Source organism: Alligator mississippiensis, chromosome 1, assembly GCF_030867095.1.
Source record: "Alligator mississippiensis isolate rAllMis1 chromosome 1, rAllMis1, whole genome shotgun sequence".
In the NCBI taxonomy this organism is placed as follows: Eukaryota; Metazoa; Chordata; order Crocodylia; family Alligatoridae; genus Alligator; species Alligator mississippiensis.
Genome location: NC_081824.1, coordinates 153,778,846 through 153,786,703, shown reverse-complemented (window position 1 = coordinate 153,786,703; position 7,858 = coordinate 153,778,846). Strand labels below are relative to the sequence as shown.

Here is a 7,858-nt window from a genome sequence, read left to right as displayed (position 1 = left end):
CAGGGAGAACAGAACAGGAAGCAGAGCAACTAACTGGGCAGGGGAAGGAGATCAGAGTGTGTGTTACTTTGAAGCAATACTCAGTTAATCCATCAGCATATATTACATTCAGTAGAAGGCAGGTGGGGGCTGTGGTCTTTCCCAATATATGGCAGGACTCTTTACCGCTAGAATAGTTTAGGGCAGTGGGCCCAACCTTTTTGTCAGGCATGCCACAAATTAGGTCAGATTAGGATGGCATTATGGGGCAAAATACTTCTTGGGCCACCCCAAATCTCACGGCAATGCCACTGGGGGACTGTCCCTAAGAACCCTTATACAACCCTAACCACAGTCCCCCCCAGTCCAAAGGATGGTTTGGCTGTGCCAGGCTGCCAACTAACAGCCCCCATGCCCACTGTACTAAGTATAACGGTTTGAATAAGGAACTGGCTTTTGGGCTGGGATTATGGCTAGAAATTCTGCTTGGGCCACTCCACAGCATACCTCTGCACCATTGGGGGACTCTACCAGACGCATCTCACCAAAGACTTGCCCAGCCCAAAGCACAGTTTCACTGTGCCAGGCTGCTATTGACACCATCCTTGCCACTGTGTTAAGTATATGGACCCAAATAAGGAACTGGAATTTGGGCTGGGATTATAGCTAGAAATCCTTCTTGGGCCACCCCATGCCATGGAGCCTCTGTGCCACCAGGGGACACTCCTGGACATCTCTGACCAGAGATCTGTCCAGTCCAAAGTGCAGTTTAGCCATGCCAGGCTGCCAACAGACAGAACCCAAGCCACTGTGCTAAATATCTGGACCCGAATAAGGAACCCGATAATGGGCTGGGATTATACTCAGAAATCCTTCTTGGGCCACCCCACGCTATGCCTTTGTGCCATTGGGAGACTCTCCTGGACATCTCTGACCACAGACTTGCCCAGCCCCAAGCACAGTTTCTTCATGACATGCTGCTAACTGCAGGCCCTTATGCCCACTGCTCTAAGTATAATGGCTCAAATAAGGAATTTCTTTTGGAATGGGATTAGTGAGAGAAATTCTTCTTGGGCCACCCTACACCATGCCTCTGTGGCACTGGGGGACTCTTCTGGACACCCTTAAACATATTTTTGTCTGGTCCAAAGAATGCTTTGGCCCTGCCAGGCACCAATTTACTCACCATCCACATGTGTTATTTACATTGCTACCAATAAGGAGCTGCCCTTCTGCTGGGTTCATGGGGCAAGACCCTCATGGAATCATCCTAGAACATGTCTCCACTATCAAGGAGACTCCTGAAGAAATCTGGGCATGTCTCTGCTCAACGCAATTCTAGCTTTTTGAGTGTAAGCCTGCCAGCTGACACCCAACCTTTAAAACCTTTATGTTGCTGTTCCACCAGGCACTGGATGGCAGGACGAATGGCTGCATGCATATATAGGGCACCAGTGACAGACATCTGCCCTGACATGTGGTATTTAGCATGTGTCAAAGCAGACTCGATTAATCGAGTTTGCTGCCAGTCTGCTGACATGTGCTAATTAGCGCACTCCAGCAGTCTCTGCGCCACATGTATTCACTGTGCCAGTGTTTCAAAAAGGCAGCAGCAGCAGCACTTTAACTAAAGATCTTCAAACCAGCTTTGTTAAAGCACCCCCACCATGGTTTTGAAGCGTGGGACGCTGAATACATGTGACACTGTGGGTGCTCTAATTAGAGTGGCTCTCATAGCCATTCTATTTAAAGCACTCTTCTTCCCACCCCAGAGCATGTGTATAGAGGCCCGTAGGGATTTTTCAACAGCATTTCACTTTTACATCCAACTGTCACCCAGAAACTTGGTAAAATAACTTAAAGCTGGGTGTTGTAATTTAAAGGAACCTGCTCACTCACTAACAAATGTTAAATTAAAACAAGTTTATTGCAGGGGAAAAGGGGAACTGTGGTACTCCCTAAGCAAAACCTTAACTATTAACTTTTAACTGTAGCTCAGAATGAATCACAGTCACAGTCAGAGGCAAACCAACCTGGGGAGCTCCCTCCTAGCCAAGTCACTTGGGAAGGGAGTCTCACCCACGGCTGCCATCCAGGGACTCTACCTCTTGCGGTCCAAAAGGAATTCCTTATTTGAGCCAGTATACTTAGTACAGTGGGCATGGCATGAAGAAACTACACTCTGGCTCAGGCAAGACTCTGGTCAGAAGTGTCCAGAAGAGTCCCCCCAGTACCACAGAGGCATGGTGTGGGGTGGCCCAAAAAGGATTTGCAATGATAATCTCAGGCCAAAACCCAGTTCCTTATTCAAGCCAATATAATTAATACTAGCAAATTGCCCATCAAGAATAATGGGGGATGGGAGGGAGGGTGTGCCCCCTCCTCCCCCACCCCACTCTACCCACACCTCCCTCCCGCCGCTTCAGGTCTGACCCCAAGCCACCCCCATGCCCCGGCTTCAGGTCTGCCTGGCCCACATCTGCCTGCCTCCCTTCCTTTCCCTCCCTTGCATCTCCCTGTCCCTGCTGGATGTCTGGGGGGCATCCAGGATGGGCAGCCACCATAATACCCCACTGGCCCTCGGGCAGGGAGGCGGGAGGCAGCCCAGCTGCTTGGATGTCTGGGGCACATTCCCCACCGCCAAAATTCCCCGGCAACGGTGCAAACTTGGGCCCACACAGCATGCCCAGCCAATCGCTGCCCGCCCTCTCGGGGGTGCGTGCGCAGCTGGCTGGAAGCATTTGGACAGACATTCAGACAGACACACAGACAAAGCCTTTTATTATGTTAATGGATATGGGGGCTGCAGTTAGCAGCATAGCATGAAGAAACCACGCTCTGGGCTGGGCATGACTCTGGTCAGGGACATCCGGGGGAGTCTACCAGTGCCACAGAGTCATAGTGTGGGGTGGCCAGGAAGGATTTCCATTTCTAATCCCAACCCAGAAAGAGTTCCCTATTCAAACCATTGCCCTTAGTAGTCACTGGGGGGGAGGCGGGGGGTGTGCTCTGAGTTAACAGCGTCACAGGCCTAAAACGTGCTTTGGGCCAGACAATACTCTGGTCGGGGATACCTGGGAGAATCGCCCAGTGCCACAGAGTCAGAATGGAGTGGCCCAACAAGGACTTTCATCTCTAATCCCAGCCCCAAAAACAGTTCCTTATTCAAACCATTATACTTAGAATGTCAGATAGTAGCCTGGCACGGCCAAACCCTGTTTTGGGCCAGGCAAGTCTCTATTCAGAGATGTCCAGGACAGTCCCCCGATGCCACAGAAGCATGGCGTGGGGTGGCCCAAGAAGGATTTGTGGCTATAATCCCAGCCCAAAATCCAGTTCCTTATTCAGGTCCACGTATTTAGCACAGTGGCTGGAGTGCTGTCATTTGGCAGCCTGGCACAGCCAAACCGTGGTTTGGGCTGGGCAAGTCTCTGGTCTCTCTCTGATATCCAGGAGTGTCCCCCAGTGGCACACATATGTGGTCTGGGGTGGCCCAAGAAGGATTTCTAGCTATAATCAGAGCCCAAATTCCAGTTCCTCATTCAAATCAAGATACTTTACACAGTGTCTAGGGAGTGGTGTTAGTTGGCAGCCTGGTATGGCCAAACCGTGCTTTAGGCTGGGCAAGTCTGTGGTCAGAGATGTCCAGGAGAGTCCCCCGGTGCCACAAAGGCACAGCATGGGGTAGCCCAAGAAGGATTTCTAGGTATAATCCCAGCCCATCATCCAGTTCCTTATTCAGGTCCAGATAGCGCAGTGGCTCAGGCTCGGGCTCTGTCTGTTGCCTGGCACGGCCAAACCGCACTTTGGGCTGGGCAAGTCTCTGGTCAGAGATGTCCAGGAGGGTCCCCCAGTGGCACAGAGGTGTGGTTTGGGGTGGCCCAAGGATTTCTGGATATAAACCCAGCCCAAAATCCAGTTCCTTATTCAGCTCCAGGTACTTAGCACAGTGGCTGGGTGTTGTCAGCCTGGCATGGCCAAACTGCACTTTGGGCCACAAAATTTGGGGTGGTCCAAGAAGTATTTTGCCCCATAATCCCATCCTAATCTGACCTTCGTTTAGGGCTCTGTACTTGATGTGGGCTATTATTTTACATATTAATTAGCACATATGCATGGCTAATGAAATTCTGTCTCTTTAAAATGTGTAATTCATTAATACCAAATTTTTATTGAGTATAGATGAGTTTTGAGAAAGGAACCAGGAAAAAGGAACCAACTTCTGCCTCATCAACCTCTCAGCCCATAAAGCTGGGGCCACCTCTCCGTGGAGAGCTTTCCCGACACACTGGAGTACATACCTATTTACACAGTTTATTATTTACAAAACAGTCAACATATGAATGAGGTTAAAAGCAGAACAGGGTATCGATAATCAAATTGTCAAAGGCAGGTATCAAAACACTGTACAAATTGAATCAAAGACATCCTCAGTACAACGCCCCAGTTTAAACCTTGAGACTGGGGAATTTCAGCTGGAGCACACAGGTTTAACAAGACATCAGCTCTCCTTCACACTGGCAGCACAATAACCATGGCTGGTGCTGCTGCTTCAGAAAGTCCTGCTGTCTGCTAGAGACTGCCTGGGGAAGAGAAGCTCTCTGTTGCTCCAGCTGTCTGTGGTATCTGCAAAGAAACACACACTGTCCCCTCTGCCCAAAAACACCTTTCTCCAATTCCCAGGCACGGCCGCTTGTGCTGATAACTGAACAAACCCTGGATTTATCACCCACCAGCTACACGGTGGTTCCACCCCGAGCTCTGTGCTCCTAGGTCCCTTCCCTTCTCTGAGCCAAGCCAGTCCCAGGCAGAGTTCCCGCCCCTCTCCTGCCTCAGGAGCCAATCAAAAACATGCACATGTCCTATCAAGCAACAACTTTCTGTAAACTTTCCTGCTCTGCCTTTGCAAGGATCCTGAGCCCTGCTGCAAATCCAACAGCAGCTGTTACACATATAAATAAACGTGCAACTATTTCTCACAATTCACTCCCCAAAATCTTTGTAGCTGTGATGCAAACATTGTAAGTTGGCCAGCAGTCAGAAATGGATAACGCTGTTAGTAATCAAAGCATTCCTGTAAACCACATTGGTTCCTCAAAATTGAATTATTCTAAAATTTGACAATTACTACTTGGCCACATTAATTAAAAATGTAATTGAATTGACTACCTTTCAACTGAAACAGTAGTCATAATAATGGTCAATATTTTGGCCAGTGGGGCTGCCTTAGAACTCAGGTTAGCTGTCACAAAACATCAATTTATTACAAGAATCTAGTTGAAAGGTACAGTAATCACACACAAATCTTCAGCTCTCTCTATCAGTCACACACAAATCTTCAGCTCTCTTGTATCAGTTTGGTTGCCAAATTTCCATCTGGTAGCCTTGGTTTACCACAACAATTTAAATCACCAGTGGTTACTTAATTAGCTGATAAGAGAGATAACAATTTTCATGGCAATATGCTAGTATAATAAAAAAGGAAGACCAGAAGTTAGATTGCATTACATAATGACTCTTAAGCAATGCAGATTTTTATACCACAGGCTTTATATATACCTGAGTACAAATTACAGTCTATACTGTCCCCATCCTGTGAGGTGCTGAACGTAGTGCTGCCAATCACCAATTTGCAGAGGTTTAGGGCTTTGTAGTATTAGGCCCCCAAACTAACAACAACGATTATTTTCAATAGTAGACACTCGCAAAAGAATCTTTGAGCACAGAGTGAATCAAACTCAAATGATCTGACAAAATGAACAGGTATCTGGCCTAACAATATACTCCTGTTCGAGCAGCAGCTGCTCATTTTCTCAATGAAAGGCTGCCAATTTCACCTTTCTTATCCTGTACAAAGTATATTCCTGTCCTGCAAAGTGTTAGTCTAGCCCTCAAGAACCTTATCTCAAGTTGTTACCCAAGACCCCTGCCAGCGGTATATACACAAAATCTTCCAGAATCTAGACCAGGCTTGTCCAACATACAGCCCGCGGGCCGCCAAGCTATTTTCTATGGCCCGCAGTGCTGTGATGGGAAATGAAAATAAACGCTGTTTACTTTTGTTCCCACCCCTTGTCCCTCCCCCAGCCCCTCAGCAGCTTCCTAATGGCTGCTGAAGGGCTGGGGAAGGGACAAGGTTCCCACACACACCGCGTCAGCTTGGTGTTGCTGACGCCATGTGGCTCCTCCCCTCCCCCCTCATTTCACGGTGTCCCTTCCTCGCCCCACCCCTCCCTTCCTCATTTGCATGCCAGCTCCTCCCCTCTCCCACATTGCAGGGTTTCCCTTCCTCCCCCGCTCCTCCCTTCCTCGTTTGCATGCTGGCCCTGCCCTGAGCTGGTCCCCGCCGGTTGCATGGGCTGGAGCAGGTCGCAGTGCAGCGGTGGCCTTTCTTTATGTGAAGCCCCCAGAGGGTTGAGGTGTCTGTCTGCCAGGGGGCTGAGATGCATGGTGTTTAAGTTACAGTGGTGGGTTAGCCTTGAGCCCTGAGGTGGCATGCTGAAGGCCTATTTAGATTGGAGTGGGGCCCAATAAGGAGTTCAGTAGCCTAGGAAAGACTGAGACCTGGACCAGATGGTCCATGAACTGTGAGTGGGCTAGGCCAGACTAGAGGGTCCGAGAGCCCGATGAGGGGCTGCTTGTAGGGCAAGGGGCCCGACAGCTCAGAGGGAAACTACATAGGTGGCCAGGAGGCTATGTATATAAATAGTTAACATCGAAGAGCGAGAACACTCACAAGGCTTGGGGCATGGTATAGGGGGGGAAACGGAGCCAGGCCTTGAGCCCTTAGCCCTTGAGCTACAGATGCCCTGCATGGCATAGATATGTACATAGCCTTTAAAACTACAGGGGCCTGGCAGGGGCAGAGGTCAGCTGAGGGGGGCTATTGGGCTTAAAGGTTGAGTCCAGGGGACTGAGGGTCCAGGAAGGACTCAGGGATACAAGTGGACTAAACCTCACTCCTCATTTATTCTTATATCATAAAGGGTTTAGTCCGTCTGTCTGTCTGTCCATAACGCTCTTGGAGCACTCTGATTAGTGCTATGCCACCTCTGGGGAGCAGGGCTGGGACGGGGAGGGCGAGGCCAGCAGTACTGGTGGTGGTGGTAGCACAGGGTGCTGATGGAGGGGACAGCAGGGCAAGCTTCCTCCCCCACTGCTCCTGGGAGGCAACGGCGATGTGGGGTGATGGGTGGCAGTACTCCATCTCTGCCTGCTCCCTGCCATTATTCTGGACAGGCAATTGGCTAGTTTAACCAAAAATAAGAACAAAGCATGGCAGACGAGCAATCAAAGGGAGGGCTGTAATAGAGACTGAACTGGGCAGGGGTCACAGGGCTACCAGAGCTGCCTTGGTGGCTGCCCCTGTGGCTCGAACCTGCTACAAAGACATAAGTTGGCTCATGGCACATCGTGCATTGCCAGTCTGGCAACTCAGTGTGGAGGTTTGCCAAGTGTCCAAGAACAGTAGGTTGAGAAAAGGAGACATGGCACCACCTACTCTGGGACTCTGCTTTTGCTAAAGTGGTGCGGGGAAAGAAGAACATCTCTTGCAGGTGGTGACAGGAGAAGCATCAATTGTAGAGGAATTACTCCAGGAGTGCACCCCAAACAGGGATGTGAGAGATTGGAGGGGACAACTGGTTATTTTGAGTTTTAAGGTAATGTTCTGGAAAGTACAGAACCATCTTGTCTTCAGGCATTTGGAGGTTTTAGTACAAGACTTTCTGTGTGTAGGCCTGAGTAACCTCCATGTCGACTGTACTTCCTGAGAGAGCAGCAGAAGGCTGTGGGTGGGAAGAGGAGGAAAAGAGATGCTGGCATCAGCCTAGAAGCTGATGTTTACCTGAAGCACTAAGGAGACTTTGGGGATTAGGCA

General features: G+C 49.6%; 1 long non-coding RNA gene across 1 annotated transcript; it reads right to left on the bottom strand.

Moving 5' to 3' along the window:
- Window positions 1–4,279: 4,279 nt before the first annotated feature.
- LOC109281222 (uncharacterized) lies at window positions 4,280–4,935 on the bottom strand. The gene is made up of 2 exons (XR_002087796.2): window positions 4,713–4,935; window positions 4,280–4,605 (listed from the first exon to the last, which is right to left on the bottom strand). It is a non-coding gene; the product is annotated as an uncharacterized LOC109281222 (long non-coding RNA).
- Between the last annotated feature and the right edge of the window lie 2,923 nt (window positions 4,936–7,858).